General features: G+C 45.2%; 1 long non-coding RNA gene across 1 annotated transcript; it reads right to left on the bottom strand.

Moving 5' to 3' along the window:
- Positions 1–370: 370 nt before the first annotated feature.
- On the bottom strand, positions 371–20,385 carry LOC105474695 (uncharacterized). Its single transcript, XR_982919.2, has 3 exons — positions 20,038–20,385; positions 2,813–2,918; positions 371–712 (listed from the first exon to the last, which is right to left on the bottom strand). It is a non-coding gene; the product is annotated as an uncharacterized lncRNA (long non-coding RNA).
- Between the last annotated feature and the right edge of the window lie 1,000 nt (positions 20,386–21,385).

The raw sequence follows: 21,385 nt of genomic DNA on the forward strand, positions 1-21,385 counted from the left end.
CCAGCACTTTGGGAGGCTGAGGCGGGTCATTTGAGGTCAAAAGTTCAAGACCAGCCTGACCAACACGGTGAAACCCCGTCTCTACTAAAAATACAAAAATTAGCTGGGCGTGGTGGTGTAGGCCTACAATCCCAGCTCTGCTGGAGGCTGATGTGGGAAAATCGCTTGAACCTGGGAGGTGGAGGTTTCAGTGAGCTGATATTGTGCCATTGCACTCCAGCCTAGGCAACAGAGCGAGACTCTGTCTCAAAAAAATAAAATAAAATAAATAAAAGAAAAAAGAAAAGTCTAGAGAGACAGTAACGTCAAGGCTTCTGGCTTACATAATATATTAGTTTTCTATTGCTACTGGGACAAATTATCACAAATCTAGTTTCTTAAACAATATACATTTATTATCTAACAATTGTGGTGGTCAGAAGTCTGAGAGGGGTCTCACTGGGCTAAAATCATGGTGTTGCAGGGCTGTGTTTCTTTCTAGAGGCTCTCAGAAGGAATCTGTCTTCTTGCTTTTTCCATCTTGGAGCAGCTATTCACATTCCTTGGCTCATGGCCCCCTTTCTCCATGTTCAAAGCCAGCAATGGCAGACTGTCCTTTTTCTTCTGTATCTCTGAGCCTTCTTTCACAGTCACCTCTCTATCTGATCACAGCCAGGAAAGCTTCTCCACTTTGAAGGACTTGTGTTGACTGGACTAGGCCCACCTAGATAATCTGGGAGAATCAACACACCTTAAGATTTGTAACATTAATCACATCAGCAAAATCCCTTTTGTAGGAATTAGGACGTGGACATCTTAGGGGGTCATTATTCAGCCTATTGAATAGCCTATCAAAGGGCCCAGTGTTTCTAACTGACCCATTATCGGGTTGTGAAATCAACTTAATAAGGCACCACCATCGTAAAAAGGGGAATAGAAATTAAGACAGCCCAATGTGTTAGTAAGAGGATTCATGTTTTGTGAAACTTCGATCTAGTTTTTTTATGTGTGTATGTAGCGGATTATGATGTAAATATATTTCTTTTTTTTCTTTTTTTTCTTTTTTTTGAGACAGAGTCTCGCTCTGTTGCCAGGCTGGAGTGCTGTGGCGCGATCTCAGCTCACTGCAAGCTCCGCCTCCCGGGTTCACGCCATTCTCCTGCCTCAGCCTCCCAAGTAGCTGGGACTACAGGCGCCACCACCACGCCCAGCTAATTTTTTTGTATTTTTAGTAGAGACGGGGTATCACCCTGTTAGCCAGGATGGTCTCAATCTCCTGACCTTGTGCTGCACCCGCCTCAGCCTCCCAAAGTGCTGGGATTACAGGCATGAGCCACTGCGCCTGGCCAAAATATATTTCTTACTGGAAGTCACAGGCAAAAATGTTTGAAAGCTATTGACTTAGACGACAGGATGATTACTGTGTTAAGCAAAATAGGACATAACACTAATAGATAACATTTACAGAATGTTTGTACGAGCCAGGTGGGCCTAGTGTTCTAAGGGCTTCACTGGCATTAACCACGCAATCTTCCCAATAACCCCGTAAGGTAGATACTGTCAATATCTCCACATTGTAAATGAGGAAATGGAGAGAGAATGATTGTCTTGCTGAAAGTCACACAGCTAGAAAATGGTATGGCTGAAATTCAATCCCAGACAGTTCAGCTCCGCATTCCCAAACCTGTGTGCTTGACAGCACCCTGCAGTGTCTAGGAGCACCCAAGACCTGAGGAGGAAGGCAATCCTGCCTCTCCGGTTTGTCCAGCTACCCTGAGAACCTTTGTCCATGTATAGTATCCTATTTAAAATAGGAAATACTGGCTGGGTGCAGTGGCTCATGCCTGTAATTACAGCACTTTGGGAGGCTGAGGTGAGAGAGGATCGCTTGAGGCCAGGAGTTGGTGACCAGCCCAAGCAACATAACAAGACTCTGTCTCTATTGAAAAAAAAAAAAGAAAGAAAAGAAAAGAAAGGAAGGAAGGAAGAAAGAAAGGAAGGAAGGAGGAAGGGAATGATGGAGGGAGGGAGGAAGGAAAAAGAAAAGAAAAGAAAAGAAAAAGGGCTGGGCGTGGTGGTTCATGCCTGTAATCCCAGCTCTTTGGGAGGCAGAGGCAGGTGAATTACTTGAGGTCAGGAGTTCAAGATGAGCCTAACCAGCATGGTGAAACCCCGTCTCTACTAAAAATACAAAAATTAGCTGGGCGTTGTGGCGCGTGCCTGTAATCCCAGCTAGTCAGGAGGCTAAGGCAGGAGAATCACTTGAACTCAGGAGGTGGAGGTTGCAGGGAGCCAACATCACACCACGGCAGCCCAGCCTAGGCGAAGAGTTAGACTCTGTCTCCAGATAAAAATAAAATAAAAATAAAATAAAAAATAAAAAAAAGAAAAGAAAAAAAAGGAAAAAGGAAGTACCAACACTGCAGAGCAGAAAACAAATTTCTTACATAATTCTAGGTGTAGGTGTGTGTTGGAGAAGAGGAAGACTCAATCCAGAGTCTACAGTGAGCTTCCGTCTACAGGCTAACAGACTGAACTTCAGCCTAGAAGTTGAGCATAAGTGTAACATTCACCATTAAAACTAATATGTATGAAATTACCATTGTTCCCCAAAGGTCCTTAGTAATAAAGGACCTAATAATAAGAAAACTTTCTTGGAAGAGAGACACGCAATATGTCAGATATCACAGATACATATATACAAACTATGTTTCAATGGAAGGTATTCTACGTATTATCATAGTAACTATATTAATCTATTTTCATACTGCTATGAAGAAATACCTGAGACTGGGTCATTGATAAAGAAAAAGAGGTTTTTTAATGGACTCACAGTTCCACATGGCTGGGGAGGCTTCACAATCATGGCAGAGGGCAAAGAAGAAGCAAAGTCACATTTTACATGGCGCAGGCAAGAGAGCATCTGCCGGGGAACTACCCTTTATAAAACATGAGATCTCGTAAGACTTACTCACTATCATGAGAATAGCACGGGAAAGTCCCGCCCCCATGAGTCAATTACCTCCCTTTAGTCAATTACCTCCCTCCCATGACATGTGGGGATTACGGGAACCACACCTGAAGGTGAGATTTGAGTGGGGACACAGCCAAACCATATCGGTAACCAAAGAAAAATTAAGTGATTAACCACCGTGCTCTCTGGTATGAAAATAGGAGAAAAGGTACTGACCCTTTTCCCTTGAACTAAGCATAGAAATAAAATAGATGAAATTATTTTTCCTTCTCGTCAACTTTGTCCCCAAATCATTAACTTCACAAAACACTTAGGAAACTTTATTTCTTGATCCACACATCAAGGTGATAATACCTTCCTTGGAATGGTGATAATTTGATGAGACTAGTATACCAAAATTAATTTGTAAACTGTAGGGTGCTAAGATGTGATAACTATATTTGTAATGTCATTTACTTATCAAACATTGATACAATGCCAGGAACCTGGCATTGTTTTAAGTGCTTTGCAAATATTAATTTATTTAATGCTCATAAAACTCTATGGTATATCTTGTTGTTTTCATTTTTTGAATGAGGAGAAAACTGAGGCAGGTTTAGGAAACTTGCCTGAGTTCACAGAGCTAGTAAGTAAAAGAAAAAGGTTTCTTCCTCTGGCAGCCCAGAGCCAGAGTCTGGTACTAACTGGGATTACAGGCACCCGCCACCACGCCCAGCTATTTTTGTTTTTTGTATTTTTAGTAGAAACGGGCTTTCACCATGTTGGCCAGGCTGGTCTCGAGCTCCTGACCTCAGGTGATCTGCCCGCCTCGGCCTCGCAAAGTGCTGGGATTACAAGTGTGAGCCACCGCACCCGGCCGAGTCTGTGCTGTGCTGTGTAGAATCTACCAGGGATATTAGAATGAGACCTCTGCTTAGATGTCAAAGGCATCAGGCATATGGAAGCCAAATGAGACCCCCAGTTTCTTATGAAACTATTGTCACCTCTCTACTTCTTTCTATTTTGTCTATATCCATTTTGTGTTCTGTAATAGATATCGAAACTGGGTAGTTTCTGGAGGCCGGGAAATCCAAGGTTGAAGGGCATCTGGTGAGGTCTGCATCTGGTGAGGTACTTCTTGTCACATATCACAGAAGGGCAAGACAGAATAAGAGAAAGAGAAGAGAGAAGAGAAGGGACAGAGTGTGAGTGTGAGAAAGAGAGAGGGAGAAAGAGAAGAGAGGGGCTGAACTCATCCTTTTAGCGGAACCCAGTCCTGAGATCACAGCATTAATCCATTCATGAAGGCAGATGACCTAATCACCTTTTTTTTTTTTTTTTTTTTGAGAAGGAGTCTCGCACTGTCACCCAGGCTGCAGTGCAGTGGCCGGATCTCAGCTCACTGCAAGCTCCGCCTCCCGGGTTCACGCCATTCTCCTGCCTCAGCCTCCCGAGTAGCTGGGACTACAGGCGCCCGCCACCTCGCCCGGCTAGTTTTTTGTATTTTTTAGTAGAGACGGGGTTTCACCGTGTTAGCCAGGATGGTCTCGATCTCCTGACGTCGTGATCCACCCGTCTCGGCCTCCCAAAGTGCTGGGATTACAGGCTTGAGCCACCGCGCCCGGCCTCTAATCACCTTTTAAAGTTTCCACCACTCAACACTGTTGCTTCGGGGATTCTGCTTGCAACACACAAACTTTGGGGGCCATATTCAAACTATAGCCTTGTCTAGCATTGAAACGCTGGGTTTGAAGGGGTCCCTCCTCCTGATGGTAGCTACCATATGACATCAGACCTTGAAAATAGGAATTTTATTTTCCCTTTCTTTCTTTCTTTCTTTCCTTCTTTCTCTCTCTCTCTTTCTCTTTTTCTTTCTTTCTTTCTTTCTCTCTCTCTCTTTCTTTCTTTTTCTTTCTCCTTCCTTCCTTCTTTTTTTTTTTTTTTTTTTTTGACAGACTCTTGCTCTATTGCCCAGGCTGGAGTGCAGTGGTGTCATCTCAGCTCACTGCAACTTCCACCTCCCAGGTTCAAGCGATTCTCCTGCCTCAGCCTCCCCAGTAGCTGGAAATAGAGGCCCGTGCCACCATGCCCAGATAATTATTGTATTTTTAATAGAGACGAGGTTTCACTATGTTGGCCAGGCTGGTCTTGAACTCCTGACCTCAAGTGATCCACCCGCCTCAGCCTCCCAAAGTGCTGGGATTGCAAGTGTGAGCCACCACACCTGCCCAGAAATATTATTTGTCACTCTGATTAACCTCATGCTTTTAGTGTTCCCTTCTTTTTATAATGCCTCCTAATTTTTTGTTATATAGTATGCTGCTTATCTAAAGTATACTTCCTTTCTTTATAAAAACACTGAAGTTGATTATAAAGGAAGAAACCAGAAAACATGACCACCATTTAAACTACAGGTAGTAGACAAGTGGTGTGCAATTCCTTTTTGAAACCGGATGAGTAATACTTGCTGTCAAGGATGCCCAGAAGGTTTTGAGACAGGTGGGGGGGTGGTTCCCAGGACTCTCGGGCATGTGACCGGGTTGGCTTCTGACCAACTGACCTTTATGCTAGTAACGTGTCTTCCACCTCAGAGTCAAATGTAACTGTTTTGGTATAAAATAGAAACGTTTGCTGAGATGTGAGGCAATGAGAGCCAGAAATGAGCAGTTGAAAATAGTAACACAAGGATAAAGAAATTGAAGAAGTTGTGTTGATCCAGAAAGTCAGGAAGAGATGGTTGATAACATGAAGGCCAGGTGCTGGCTCACACTTGTAATACCAGAACTTTGGGAGGCCGAGACGGGTGGATCACCTGAGGTCAGGAGTTTGAGACTAGCCTGACCAACGTGGAGACACCCTGTCTCCACTTTAAAAACTACGAAAAGTAGCTAGGCGTGGTAGCACATGCCTGTAATCCCAGCTAGTCGGGAGCCTGAGGCACAAGAATTGCTTGAACTCGGGAGGTGGTGGTTGCAGTGAGCCAAGATTGCACCACGGCACTCCAGCCTGGGTGACAGAGCGAGACTCCATCTCAAAAAAAACAAAACAAAACAAACAAACAAACAAAAAAATGAAGGTAAGGGGAAAGAGAAGAAAGGGTGAAAGTCAAAGAAGCTCAATGGTAACAGGAAATGGATTGTTTGTGGGAGCATTTTGTAATGGGGAAAGGCCTAAACAAATACTGAATTTTTGTCAGTGCACTATTTTCAATTTAGCAAATACTGAGCCCATATTAAGTGCTGGCTGCTTGGGGTATAAAGATAAATAAGACCTGGCTATCTAGTTAAAACATGTTTTACACACAAAGGGCAATCGGATTGCAATTTTTAGTCTATTTTATATACTATTAAATAAGTCCAAGAGTGTACTTTATGTCTTACCAAGAGTAGGCACCCTATGATTGTTTTATTTATTTATTTATTTATTTATTTATTTATTTATTTATTTGAGACAGAGTCTCGCTCTGTCACTCAGGCTGGAGTGCAGTGGAGCGATCTCGGCTCACTGCAACCTCTGCCTCCTGGGTTCAAGCGATTCTCCTGCCTCAGCCTCCCGAGTAGCTGGGACTACAGGTGCCTGCCACCACACCTGGCTAATTTTTGTATTTTTAGTAGAGATGGGGTTTCACCATGTTGGTCAGGCTGGTCTTGAACTCCTGACCCCATCATCCGCCTGCCTTGGCCTCCCAAAGTGCTGGGATTACAGGTGTGAGCCAATGCGCCCAGGCTTGAATGTTTATTGAATTGAAATATTAGAGTCGGATAGGAGCTGGTTCAAAATTATGTATACATTTATTTAGCACTTTTTTTTTTTTTGAGATGTAGTCTCGCTCTTTCACCTGGCTGGAGTGCAGTGGTGCTATCTCTGCTCACTGCAACCTCCACCTCCCAGGTTCAAGCAATTCTCCTGCCTCAGCCTCCCGAGTAGCTGGGACTACAGGCATGCACCACCATGCCCGGCTAATTTTTCTATTTTTAGTAGAGACGGGGTTTCACTTTGTTATCCAGGATGGTCTCGATCTCTTGACTTCGTGATCTGCCCACCTCAGCCTCCCAAAGTGTTGGGATTACAAGCATGAGCCACTTTTTTATTATGACAAAATACACATAATATGAAATTTGCCATTTTAACCATTTAAAATTTTTTTAATTCTTTCTTTTTTACATCAACCTCTTATCCAACAGATACTTTAACCCGTTTTAGGTGTACAGTTCCATGGCATTAAAGACATTCACACTCTTCTGCAACTATCACCACCATCCATCTCCAGAACTTTTTTTGTCTTCCCAGACCGAAACTCTGTACCATTACATAATAACTCCCCATTCTCCCCACTCAACCAATTTTTTTTTCTTTTTTTTTGAGACAGTTTCACTCTTGAAGCCCAGTCTGGAGTGCAGTGGCACGATCTCAGCTCACTGCAACCTCCACCTCCTGGATTCAAGCGATTCTCCTGCCTCAACTTCCCAAGTAGCTACAGGTGTGCGCCACCAGGCCTGGCTAATTTTTGTATTTTTAGTAGAGACGGGGTTTTACCATTTTAGCCAGGTTGGTCTTGAACTCCTGACCTCAGGTGATCTGCCCGCCTCGGCCTTCCAAGGTGCTGGGATTACAGGCATGAGCCACTGTGCCCAGCTCAACTAATTTTTTTATATAGTCCTTCATTCAACACGTATTTATCGGGCACCTGCAATTCAGCCCAGTTCTCACTGTGGGAGGTCTGGGTTACAGGATAAACAAGAGGGTATAATCGAGGAAGAAAGACAAACATAACCAGTAACAATAGGTAAAGAGCTGGCTGGGTGCGGTGGCTCATGCCTGTAATCCCAGCACTTTGAGAGGCCAAGGCGGATGGAACGCTTGAGCCCAGGAGTTCAAGACCAGCCTGGGAAACACAGTGAGATCCCCGCTCTACAAAAATAATAAATATTAGCCGGCTGGTCCATGCCTGTGTCCTAGCTACTTGGAAGGCTGAGGTGGGAGGATCACCTGAGTCTGGGAGGTTGAGGCTGTGGCTGTGATTGTACCATGCAATCCACTGCACTCTAGCCTAGGTGACAGAATGAGATCCTGTCTCAGACAAACAAAAAAACAAACAAAAAAACGGTGAAGAGCTAATGTTTGCAGAATGCTCCCATGAGCAGGCCCTTTGTACTGATGCACTCCTTTGAGGTAGGTGTACAGTCCCAACAGTTCCCAGTATAACAAGCACGACAGAAAGGGAGCTGTGTGCTATGATTGGGTCTAGAGGACATTAGTTGGTCTGGGCAGTCAGGGTTATGCTGAGAGCTAAAGGCTGAGTCCAAGTTACGAGGCCAAGAGTATTTCCATGGCAGGAAGGACACTACGGGAGGCTCTGGGAACAGATGGGTCCCTTCGTCCCTTCCCTGATGAAGCTCGGGGAAGCCTGGGAGAAGGCTGGAGAGGTAGCAGGAGCCACCTCCCTCCAGCAGGGCCCAGGGGAGGGTTCCTGCTCTCCCTCCAGGGCCGTGGGAAGCCGCTGAAGAGCTTGAAGCAGAGCCTTTAAAAGTTCAATCACTCTGCGCCTAGTTAACAAGTGATTCATTTCTCTGCCATTCTTCATTATCGTGCTGACGGCATGTACACTAACTTTGAACCACCTGTGATAGAAAAATCACTAGTAGTTACGCTGTAAAATCTTTGGTTTTATGTCTAAAGTTCCTGTTCTGGGAATTCACATTTCTCTTAAGTAAATGATATAACCAGGCTGGGTGCAGTGGCTCACATCTACAGCTGTAATCCTAGCACTTTGGGAGGTAGAGGTGGGAGGATCGCTTGAGCCCAGGAGTTTGAGACCACCACCACCACAACAGTATAACCAGATTCTGAAGCTCTGACACATCGAGAAAACTGGAAATTAGTCCCATTTTGCAGTCCACCAAACCTCCCCTGTGTTGGGAAGAAATCACAGCACTTCTCTGATAGATACGAAGTATAAGCCTAAAATAAAGCTGGCCTCCCTCCCTCAACTTGTTGATTAAGTCTTCCCTGGGGGAAGGGAGATAAATTCCTGCAGTTCCTTCTGGACTAAGCGTAAATTAAGATTCTGTTTACCAAGCGCTTAATTAGATTGCCTAGGCAATATTATCAATCATAACTTGCAAGAGAATTTGCTTCAAGCTCGTTTGTTATAGGAGTGTGGGGCTGCCTGAGTATATGTGATAAAGTCCAAGTTTGGAAGTTCCGTTTCTGGAGTTCAAAACATAGATCCCTTAAGCACTTCCAAAGTGAAACTCCATTCTGCACCCTGAGACTGCCCTGCTTTTTAGCCAATAGTGTCTTCATGTCAAACTGTGGATCACTGAGGAGTCCCAGGTGAGAGTGGGACGTACAAGTGTATCCCCATGACCAGAAGAAAACCTGTCCCACTGGATGGGCAGTCAGTGACTTTTCTTCATATTTTAAAGCACTACACTCTTTTCTTCTTCTTTTGTTTGTTTGTTTGTTTGTTTGTTTGAGATGGAGCCTTGCTCTGTCACCCAGGCTGGAGTGCAGTGGTCCATCTCGGCTCACTGCAACCTCCACCTCCTGGATTCAAGCGATTCTCCTGCATCAGGCTCTGAAGTAGCTGGGATTATAGGTGCCCACCATCACGCCCGGCTAATTTTTGTATTTTTAGTAGAGACGGGGGTTTCACCATGTTGGCCAGGCTGGTCTCGAACTCCTGACCTCAGGTGATCCATCCACCTTGACCTCCCAAAGTGCTGGGATTACAGGTGTGAGCCACCACGCTTGGCTTTAAAAGAACTTTCTAGGTCGGGTGCAGTGGCTCATGGCTGTAATCCTAGCACTTTGGGAGACTGAGGCGGGCAGATCACCTGAGGTCGGGAGTTTGAGACCAGCCTGACCAACTTGGAGAAACCTTGTCTCTACTAAAAATACAAAATTAGCCGGATGTGGTGGCTGGTGCCTGTAATCCCAGCTACTTGGGAGGCTGAGGCAGGAGAATCGCTTGAACCTGGGAGGTGGAGGTTGCAGTGAGCCAAGATCATGCCATTGCATTCCAGCCTGGGCAACAAGAGCGAAACTGTCTCAAAAACAAAAAACAAAAAAACTTTCTAAACCAGACCTGGTGGTTCACACCTGTAATCCCAGCACTTTGGGAGGCCAAAGCGGGTGGGTCTCGTGAACCCAGGAGTCTGAGACCAGCAACAAGGGAAAACCCCATCTCTACTTTAAAAATACAAAAAATTAGACAGACATGGTAGTGTGAGCCTATAGTCTCAGCTACTTGGGAAGCCAAGGTGGGAAAATCACCTGAGCCCAGGAAGCTGAGGCTGCAGTGAGCCAAGATTGTGCCACTGCGTTCCAGCCTAGGTGATGGGGGTGAGATCCTGACTCAAACAAACAAACAAACAACAAACAGACGAACAAACAAAAACCAAAAAACCTCTGCCTCCCTTTTCTCCAAAAGTCTATGTTTATAAGTAGGTAGTAATTACATAGCATTTTACAGGTTAGAATTTTTACATATGTGATTCTTACACCCCCAGGGTAGACAGGACAGTGGTAATTATCATTTTATAGGTTAAAAGACTGAGATTGAGAGAGGCGAGCAATTTTGCCTGGCTGGTAAGGGGTGTAGTTATTTACTAAGCGACGTCGGATCTACACAGGCTCATTCATTCCATATGTTTCGTGTCCTGAGTGCTTACCCTCCAGGAGACGATAAGGATACAAAACAAACTAGACATCTAGCTCAAGCCCCCATTAGAAGGTCAGTCAGTAGGCGAAATAGAAACAGAGACAGAAAATGATGAAACCATAGGGCGAGAATAACTTCGGAGATTTTGGCCAGGCATGGTGGCTCACGCCTATAATCCCAGCACTTTGGGAGGCCAAGGTGGGTGGATCACCTGAGGTCAGGAGTTTGAGACCAGCCTGGCTAGCCTACTGAAACCCCATCTCTACTAAAAAGACAAAATTAGCTGGGCGTGGTGGCAGAGGCCTGTAATCCTAGCTACTTGGGAGGCTGAGGCAGGAGAATAACTTGAACCCAGGAGGTGGAGGTTGCAGGGAGCCAAGACCGTGCCATTGCACTCCAGCCTGGGTGACAGAGCAAGACCGTGTCTCAAAATAATAATAATAATAATAAATTATATATATGACATTAATAATGATACAGCTGGGCACTGACTCAGGGAGATGGTGAGTGGAGAATATGACATCATTACTTCTTGCTTACAACCAAAAACAGTTGTAAAATTCTCTTTCTTTCTCTCTCCAGGTCCACCTAATGACACTGTGCCTTCCTTCCACACACCATCTCCTCTGGGACTGCGTTTCCCTTTGTGACCACACTCTTTCAGAACCCTCCTCGGCGTTCCGTTCCATCTTATTTTAATGGTATAAAGGTGCAGGGGAGAAGAAACAATTTCCTAAGCCTCATGTGTTGCTAAGGTTTGCTCTGGTTCTGTGACTAAATTCATGTGCCTTTTAATCTGAATCGGCCACTTTTTGGTCGAGGGGGATGAAAGGAACTGCTTCATGGTTCAATACCTTCATATACACTCGTCCAAAAAGCTGAAAAATCTACACATTGTACAGCCTTTTTCCTCTTAGTACGCACAGTGCCCACAACCACAAAACATTCCCTTTCCTTTCTTTCTTTTCTTTTTTTTGAGACGGAGTTTCACTCTCGTTGCCCAGGCCAGAGTGCAATGGTGCGATCTTGGCTCACTGCAACCTCCACCTCCCGGGTTCAAGTGATTCTCTTGCCTCAGCCTCCCGAGTAGCTGGGATTACAGGCATGCGCCACCACACCTGGCTAATTTTGTATTTTTAGTAGAGATGGGGTTTCTCCATGTTGGTCAGGCTGGTCGTGAACTCCTGACCTCAGATGATCCGCTCGCCTCAGCCTCCCAAAGTGCTGGCATTACAGGCATGAGCCACTCTGCCCGGTCTCCCTTTCCTTTCTAATGGCAGCACTGTTTAGAGAATTAACCCAAGTGATTATAGTTGCCAAGATTGGGTGGTCATGTCAGGGTCCAAAACACCACCGGAGTTTAAGAAAACCCCAGCAATCTTAAGTCATCTTTCTTCACAGTCCTCTTTACCCTTCTCAAGATTTGTTGATCCATTTGACCTGGGTCAGGGTGGCCTTTAGTACTTCTCACCTGTTTTGTATTTTTGTTTTTTGAGACAGAGTCTCACTCTGTCGCCCAGACTGGAGTGCAATAGCACGATCTCAGCTCACTACAACCTCTGCCTCCTGGGTTCAAGAGATTCTCCTGTCTCAGCCTCCCAAGTAGCTGGGATTACAGGCATGTGCCACCATGCCTGGCTAAGTTTTGTATTTTTAGTAGAGACGGGGTTTAACCATGTTGGCCAGGCTGGTCTCAAACTCCTGACCTCAGGTGATCCGCCTGCCTTGGCCTTCCAAAAATGCTGGGATTATAGGTGTGAGCCACCGGGCCTGACCCTCACCTGTTTAAATAACCTTCTAACGGGTCTTCCGGCCCGTGCCCCCTTCAAAATTCTTTAACCCAAGGCTTACAAACATATGACCAAAGGTGGTTTTTTGGTTTTGGCCTACATAAGGTTGGCCATCTCTAAAATTCAGTAGATATCATATAAAAATAAAGATTTTCCCACTTCCCTTAAACAAAAAAACGACAATCCTGGGTCCCATTCCCAGATGGTCCTAGGTGATTGCTCCCTTTCCATAGAGGCCCTCACTCCAGCTCACACTCTCCATCACTCCCTATGGCACCACTGACCTGGAGCCCATACATGACCTTGTCATGTATTATTAGATGGCAGTGATTACACCTGTTGCTATTTATTTATGTTTCCTACTTACGACATGTGTGCACATGTGCGTTCTCAACACTCTGATGCCTACATGATCTTCCTAAAATTCAGACTTGATCGTGCTACTTCTCAGCTTAACATTCTTTAATCCCCTCACTACTCGCCTCTTTATTAGTGGATGAAGCTCCAACTTCTTCGCTTGGCTGGCTGCTTCTTCGTCGATGTCTTTGTCCACTGTAATCATTTCCTAGCCCTGTTCCTGCAAGCATGTCCATTCATCCTGAATTACAGCCACAGGAATGAGCCTCGATGCCTTTGTAAAGGCGGTTCCTCCCGCCTGGAATGCCCTTCCCTCTCAGCCCTGCTCACTCTTTGAAGACTCAACTTAAGTCCCTTTGCCCCCAAGAAGCTCCTTGCTCCATCTCCTGTACCGAATACACGCCTCTATCACGTATGACTCTTGTCATGTAATGCAATCACTGATTCGCCTGTCTCTTTCTCCAGGACTCTACAGTATAGAATTTTACTGGAACAGACTATGCCACTTACAACTTCGAATTTCTAATGATTTCAACTTTTGGATGCAGGAGAAAGAGCTTGGGCATGAAAGTCAGGCAGCCCTGATTTAATATCTCAGTTTACCATTTATCCATCTTGACCAAGTTTCTTAACCCCTCTGATTCTGTTTCCATATCTATAAATGGAGAATAATAATTCCTACCTCACATAATTGCTATGAGGATTAGAGGGATTTTGTATAAATGCCTGGTACCGTGGCACAGGCACTTAATAACTGGCAGTTAACAGCACAAATAAATGGATCAGGAAGAAACACACCGGACTTAAAAAATAGCCTGTTTAATGTGTGCTTAGATGGAGCAAAATGAAAGCAGGAAAAAGGCGGCAAAGTTATGAGGATGCACAGTGTCTTGGCAACTAGGACGATGCAGGAGACACTTTTAGTTTGATTTTTTTTCTCCAACCTGATAGCTTTTGATGGAAGACCTGCTTAATTATCAGCTGGCAGAAGTCTGCAAATGATAGGCAGCTCTGTGTAGAGAATAATGAATATGACATAAGATAATCTTAGCTAATTACTGTTTACTTGCAAATGTCATACAACTGGCTTCTTGAGTGTGTGTGTGAATTTTTGTCTTGTTTTGTTTTTGCACATGTGAACGTTTGTGTGGGGGGAGGTGTGTGTACAAACCTACACCATAGGAGTCCTGCAGACAACAGCTCAGCAGGTGGTCAGGACGGCTAGCTCCCCTTGCAGCCGGGCTAGTGTTCCATAGTATCTAGTTAAGGCTTGTCGTTCTCTGCAAACTGCAAGCTCCTGGAGGCTCGGGACTGGTCATTCACATCTGCTTTCCTTGCACGTAGTATAATACTTGGTACATAGCAGATGTTCAATGAATATTTGTTATATAGATAAATGGGTGAATTGGGAGTTGACTATGTACGTATCTATGAATATATGATATTTATAGACATTTATGTTGTTCCATGTGTATTATATATGTTATGTTTTTTATATATGCATATACACACACACACACATGATCTCACACACTTTTACTCCCATTCTCTCATTCCTGGGGCCAACTTTCCATTTAGTCTGGCTACTGAGTCACATGTAGACTATATAGTTCCATCCTTGGTAGAAATCAGACTTTTGAAACAGTCTGTAACAGTGCTATCCCCAAGAACTTTCTGTGATGCTGAAAATATACATTATCCAATATGAGACCGATGACCATGGAGGCCCTTGATATGCTGCTAGTCTAAATGAGGAATTGAATTTTGGATTTTATTTCATTTTAATTCATTTAAATTCAAATAGCTATATGTGACTACTGTATTGGTCAGCGCCAGTCTAGAATCTCTGATATTTCTATGTGCATGTCCAGATAACAGTCATCTGCTAGATCACAGATAGCACTTTTTGATGGTGCTTATATCTGGACTTGGAAGACTTTTTTTTTTTTTTGGGATGGAGTCTTGCTCCGTCACCCAGGCTGGAGTGCAGCGGCACAATCTCGGCTCACTGCAAGCTCCACCTCCTGGGTTCAAGCGATTCTCCTGCCTCAGCCTCCCAAGTCGCTGGGACTACAGGCGCCCGCCACTACCCCCTGCTAATTTTTGTATTTTTAGTAGAGTTGGGTTTTTGCCATGTTGGCCAGGCTGGTGTCGAACTCCTGACCTCAAGTGATCCGCCCACCTTGGCCTCCCAAAGTGTTGGGATTATAGGCGTGAGCCACCACACCCAGCCTACATGCACTATTCTTAACACAGTAAAATTGTTTTGAGGAAAAAATCCTTTATGTGTTTGTGAAGCTTTTTAGTTCAGCGAAGCCCAGCTTATTAAGTTGCAAAGGTGCTGGTTCATTCAGGAATTTAAATTCTTCCTCATAGTAGTCTGCACCGAAGTTTCTTATGAACAGGTAGCACTTTTTCCTCAACAACTGGTGCTTTATGGAACTTTCTTGCTTGTTCACATTGGGGTAAGCATTATGTCAGATAGGATCAAAGTCAGAACAAAGAAAAGTGGTTCATTTGGGCTTAAGAAATATTTTTTTTTTTTTTTTTTTTTTTTTTTTGAGACGGAGTCTAGCTCTGCCACCCAGGCTGGAGTGCAGTGGCCGGATCTCAGCTCACTGCAAGCTCCGCCTCCCGGGTTCACGCCATTCTCCTGCCTCAGCCTCCCGAGTAGCTGGGACTACAGGCGCCCGCCACCTTGCCCGGCTAGTTTTTTGTATTTTTTAGTAGAGACAGGGTTTCACCGTGTCAGCCAGGATGGTCTCGATCTCCTGACCTCGTGATCCGCCCGTCTCAGCCTCCCAAAGTGCTGGGATTACAGGCTTGAGCCACCGCGCCCGGCCTGGGCTTAAGAAATATTAATTAGCCAGGTGCGGTGGCTCATCCCTGTGATCCCAACATTTTGGGCGGCCAAAGTGGGAGGATCACTTGAGCCCAGGAGTTCCAGACCAGCCTGAGCAATATGGCGAAAACCCATATCTACCAAAGTAATAAAAATATTATCAGGGTGTGGCGGCATGCATGCCTATGGACCCAGCTACTTGGGAGGCTGAGGTGGGAGGATCACCCGAGCCTGGGAGGTTGAGGCTGCAGTGAGCACTGAGCACGCCACTGCACTCCAGTCTGGGGGACAGAGCAAGAGCAAGACCCTGTCTCAAAAAAAAAAAAAAAAAGAAAAGAAATATAAACTGAATAGTGGCTGGGCACGGTGGCTCACGCCTGTAATCCCAGCACTTTGAGAGGCCAAAGCAGGCGGATCACCTGAGGTCAGGAGTTCGAGACCAGCCTGGCCAACATGGTGAAACCCCGTCTCTACTAAAAATACAAAAATTAGCTGAGTGTGGTGGCGGGCATCTGTAATCCCAGCTACTTGGGAGGCTGAGGCAGGAGAAAGGCATGAACCTGGGAGGCAGAGGTTGCAGTGAGCCGAGATGGTGCCACTGCACTCCAGCCTGGGTGACAGAGTGTGACTCTGTCTCAAAAAAAATAAGGCCAGGCGTGGTGGCTCATGCCTGTAATCCCAGCACTGGGAGGTTGAGGTGGGCGGATCACGAGGTCAGGAGATCGAGACCATTCCGGCTAACACAGTGAAACCCCGTCTCTACTAAAAATACAAAAAATTAGCCGGACGTGGTGGCGGCGCCTGTAATCCCAGCTACTCGGGAGGCTGAGGTAGGAGAATCACTTGAACCTGGGAGGCGGAGGTTGCAGTGAGCCGAGATCGAGCCACTGCACTCCAGCCTGGGCGACAGAGCGAGACTCCATCTCAAAAAAAAAAAAAATAATAATAATAAAATAAACAAAATAAAAATAAAATAAAATAAAAACAAATAAAACAACTAAGTAGTTATGAGTTGGTGCTGGGAGCCAGGAGTTTATCATCTAACGGAGGAGAGAGTAACATAAACAGTCTGAAAACGGTGCAGTAGGTGCAAAGGGAGCAGTGTCACAAGAGTGTTTAGTTTTCCATGGAAGCGTCTGTCACAAGTAGGTCAACAGTTTGTCATGTATGAATGCATAATGGTGAATGCATTGGACGCCTGTGAATTTGATCATCCATAGATAGAACGGTTATTTCCTTTGTGGAAGCTGAGTTTTGGTGAACATTAGCAGTCTTCACCTGGTAAATATTTTAGTTATCAGGAAAGCACTGACATCTTACTATTAATCACGTGATTCTAGTTTTCCTACCACTTTCTTTTCTAATGGGCACATCTTATTTTACAGAAGTTACATAATTTACATGAGGACAGAGATTCAACATCAAAGATAAGATGACTCAAATAAATGCCATTTACTTTAAAACTTTTAGCCTGTTAAGCTGGGTGCAGTGTGCACCTTAAGTCTCAGCTACTCGGGAAGCTGAGGTGGGAGGATCACTTGAGCCCAGGAATTCAAGTCCAGCCTGGACAAAATTGCAAGATGCTGTCTCTAAAAAAACCTAAAACTTTTAGCATATTGTGGTACACAAATCTCATGTAAATAGGAATATTTTGCACCATTTAAAATTCAAAGCTTATAGTACAGTTGTTCAAATTTCATGTCTGCTAATTAATTGTAAAATACTGTGAGACTCTAGAGCAAAGTTTTAGATATAACAAGTAAAAGCTAAATATGAATAAACTATTATTTCAAAGTTTAACGAAGCTTGCCCATTTACAGTCTTCTTCAAGTCAGCAAAAATGAAACTCATGGAAGGTTCTGCTTGAGGGGCCTCTACAAATCTAGTTAACGCCACTTTTTTTTTTTCCCTGAAATAGGGTCTTGCTCTGTCACCAGGGCTGGAGTGCACTGGTGTGATCACAGCTCACTGCAGCCTTAATCTCCTGGGCTCCAGGGATCTTCCCACCTCCCTGCTCCCGGGTAGCCAGGACTACAGGCATGCGCCACCACACCTGGCTGATTTTTTTTTTTTTTCCCAGTAGAGGCAAGGTCTTGCTATATTGCCCAGGCTGATCTCGAACTCCTGAGCTCAAGCCATTCTCCCACCTAGACCTCCCGAAGTGCTGGGATTACAGGTATGAGCCACCATACCCGGCCTGATCTGCTTCATTTGTAGACAAGAAAACTAATATCCAGAGATGTCATGCAATTTGCCCAAGGTCACACAGTTGGTTATCATAACAGCACTGGGCCTAGAAGTCAAGTCTGATCCTAACATTTTAATTTATTTTTTACATTTATTTTTGGAGACAGGGTCTTGCTCTGCTGCCCAGGCTGGAGTGCAGTGGCATGATCATTGCTCACTGTAACCTTTTTTTTGAGACGGAGTGTCACTCTGTGGCCCAGGCTGGAGTGTGGTGGCTCAATCTTGGCTCACTGCAATCTCCACCTCCAGGGTTCAAGCTAGTCAATTCTCCTGCCTGAGACCCCCTAGTAGCTGGGATTACAGGCGCCTGCCACTGAACCCAGCTAATTTTTTTTGTGTTTTTAGTAGAGAGGGGGTTTTACCATGTTGGCCAGGCTGGTCTCAAACTCCTGACCTCAGCTGATCCGCCCACTTTGACCTCCCAAAGTGCCAGGATTATAGGTGTGAGCCACCATGCCCAGCCTGCTCACTGTAACCTTCAACTCCTAGGCTCAAGTCATCCTCCCACCTTGGCCTCCCAAGTAGCTAGGACTACAGGCACTCACCACCATGCCTGGCTAATAAAAAAATAATTTTTTTTTTTTTTAAGAGACAGGGTCTTGCTATGTTGCCCAGGCTGGTCTTGACCTCCTGGCCCCAAGAGATCCTCCCACCTCCAGCCTCTCAGAATAGTGAGATCACAGGTGTAGGTCACTGCACCCAACCTACACACTTACGTTTAGACTTTGCTTCACTTATTCCCAGATTGACATCTTACCATGAACAATTCACTGATAACTTACAAAATATGTATAGTTATAATTTCCTTGATAAGATTTAGTATTAACCACTCATAGATTTTTTAAAAATTAATCAATTTATTTAGATGGAGTCTTGCTCTGTTGCCCAGGCTGGAGTGCAGTGGTACAATCTCAGCTTACTGCAACCTCTGCCTTTCAGGTTCAAGCAATTCCCCCATCTCAGCCTCCCGAGTAGCTGGGACTATAGGCGCCGGCTAATTTTTGTATTTTCAGTAGAGATGGGGTTTCACCATGTTGGCTAGGCTGTTCTCAATCTCCTGACCTCAGGTGATCCACTCGCCTTGGCCTCCCCAAGTGTTGGGATTACAGGTGTGAGCCACCATGCCAGCCAGTCATAGATTTTTAACTGACTAAAATTGCTCAGTGTGTCTAATGAAGACTACTATTTTTTGAGCTTTTACTTTGTGCCAAGCACTGTGTTCAGTTATTTGTTGAATTTCCCCAACAACTTCAGGTGGCAAGTATCATTTTTATACATGAGTAAACTCAGGCATGGACAGAAAAATAGCTTGTGTAAAATCACACAGCGACCATGTGGTACAGCCTCGACTTTCTGAGTTGAGAGTTTGCACTTCTAACCAGAACTTGGTACCTCCTCCCTGGCAGCTGGGCTTTCCTGTTTGTCTATGTGAAAATGTCCACTTTAAGTACAGAATACTTTGGAGGTGTTTCTGACTCTTACATCTTTTGTAAAATACATTGGAAAATGTATCTCAGTATATTTTATGCATCTTTGATTAACTTAAATTGGGCTTGATTGTGCTATACAAAAAAACACAAAAACAAAAACAGAGTTAAGGCCGGGCGTGGTGGCTCACACTTGTAATCCCAGCACTTTGGGAGGCCAAGGCGGGTGAATCACTTGAGGTTAGGAATTTGAGACTAGCCTGGCCAACATGGCAAAACCCTGTCTCTACTAAAAATGCAAAAAGTAGCTGGGGGTGGTGGCACACGCCTGTAATCCCAGCACTTTGAGAGGCCAAGGTGGGTGGATCACTTGAGGTCAGGAGTTTGAGACCAGCCTGACCAACATGGTGAAACCCTGTCTCTACTAAAAATACAAATAATTAGCTGGGCATGGTGGCCAACGCCTGTAATTCCACCTACTAGAGAGGCTGAGGCAGGAGAATCACTTGAACCCAGAAGGCAGAGGTTGCAGCGAACTGAAATTACACCACTGCACTCCAGCCTATGCAACAGAGCAAGACTCTTGTCTCAAAACAAACAAAAACAAAGTTAAATAGAACAGCCTCTTGAGTCCTTTTAATTTAGCATTCTTGTCCCTTCATGTCACTCTGCTAACAACATCCCATGTCTTCCCTCCTCCTGGAGGTGTTTTAGTCCATTTGGGCTGTTCTAACAAACATCGTAAGCCGAGTAGCTTATAAACAGCAGATACTTACTGGTCACAGTTCTGGAAGCTAAGAAGCCCAGGGTCAAGGGCCCAGCGGCCTCAGTGACTGGCGAGGGCCCCCCTCCTCACCCAGGGTGCCTTCTTGCTGTGTCCTCGCAGGGGCAGAAGACGCGCACTCTGGTCTCTTCAGCCCCGTATAACTTTTCTAATCCCTTTGATGCGGACCTAGTTGCCTCCAAAGGCCTCACCTCCTAATATCTTGGGGGATTAGGTTTCAACACAGGAATTTTGTGGGGACACAAACATTCAGTCCATAGCAGAAAGCAGAAGCCAAAGTCCTCTACAAAACCACCCAGGAGGCTGCTGGTGATCTGCGTTTCCTCTCCCCTCTCCTAGCCACTTCCCATAATTCCCCGCAGGCAGGGGTCTCTTCCCATCATTCCCCGCAGGCAGGGGTGTCTTCCCATCATTCCCCGCAGGCAGGGGTCTCTTTCCTCCACCTCTTCCAGGTATTTGCTCCAACGTTACCTGAATTCCTTTGTCGTCCTCCCCTGACCTCCCCAGCTTTATGGAGGTATAATTGGTGTACAAAAACTGCATATAGTCCGGGCACGGTGGCTCACGCCTGTAATCCTAGCACTTTGGGAGGCCGAGATGGGTGGATTGCCTGAGCTCAGTAGTTCGCCACTAGCCAGGGCAACATTGTGAAGCCCCGTCTCTACAAAAATACAAAAAAAAAAATCAGCCAGGGGTAATGGTGAACGCCTGTAATTCCAGCTACGAGGGAGGCTGAGGCACAAGAATTGCTTGAACCCGGGAGGCGGGGGCTGCAGTGAGCCGAGCCCGTTCCACTGCACTCCAGCCTGGGCAACAAAGTGAAACTCTGTCTCAAAAACAAAAAACAAAAAACAAAAAAACCCACAAAAAACTCCCTGCATATGACTAATAAATATATACATATTTGGTGAATGTTTGGACAGATACACACACTCATGTTACCATCACCACACTCAGGAAAGTGAACATATCCATTACCTCCAACAGTTTCCTTGTGTACATTTGTCCTGTTTTTTTTTTTTTGAGATGGAGTTTTCTTTTGTTGCCCAGGCTGGAGTACAATGGCGCAATCTCGGCTCACCGCAACCTCTGCCTCCAATATTCAAGCGATTCTCCTGCCTGAGCCCCTCTAGTAGCTGGGATTACAGGTGCTCGCCACTGAACCCGGCTAATTTTGTTTTTTTAGTAGAGACCATATTGGTCAGGCTGGCCTCAAACTCCCGACCTCAGGTGATCCGCCCGCCTTGGCCTCCCAGAGTGCTGGGATTACAGGCGTGAGCCACTGCACCCGGCCCTTTTTCTTTTCTTTCTTTGTTTCTTTTTGTTGAGACGGAGTCTCC

Source organism: Macaca nemestrina, chromosome 1 (genome assembly GCF_043159975.1).
Source record: "Macaca nemestrina isolate mMacNem1 chromosome 1, mMacNem.hap1, whole genome shotgun sequence".
NCBI classification, from domain to species: Eukaryota; Metazoa; Chordata; class Mammalia; order Primates; family Cercopithecidae; genus Macaca; species Macaca nemestrina.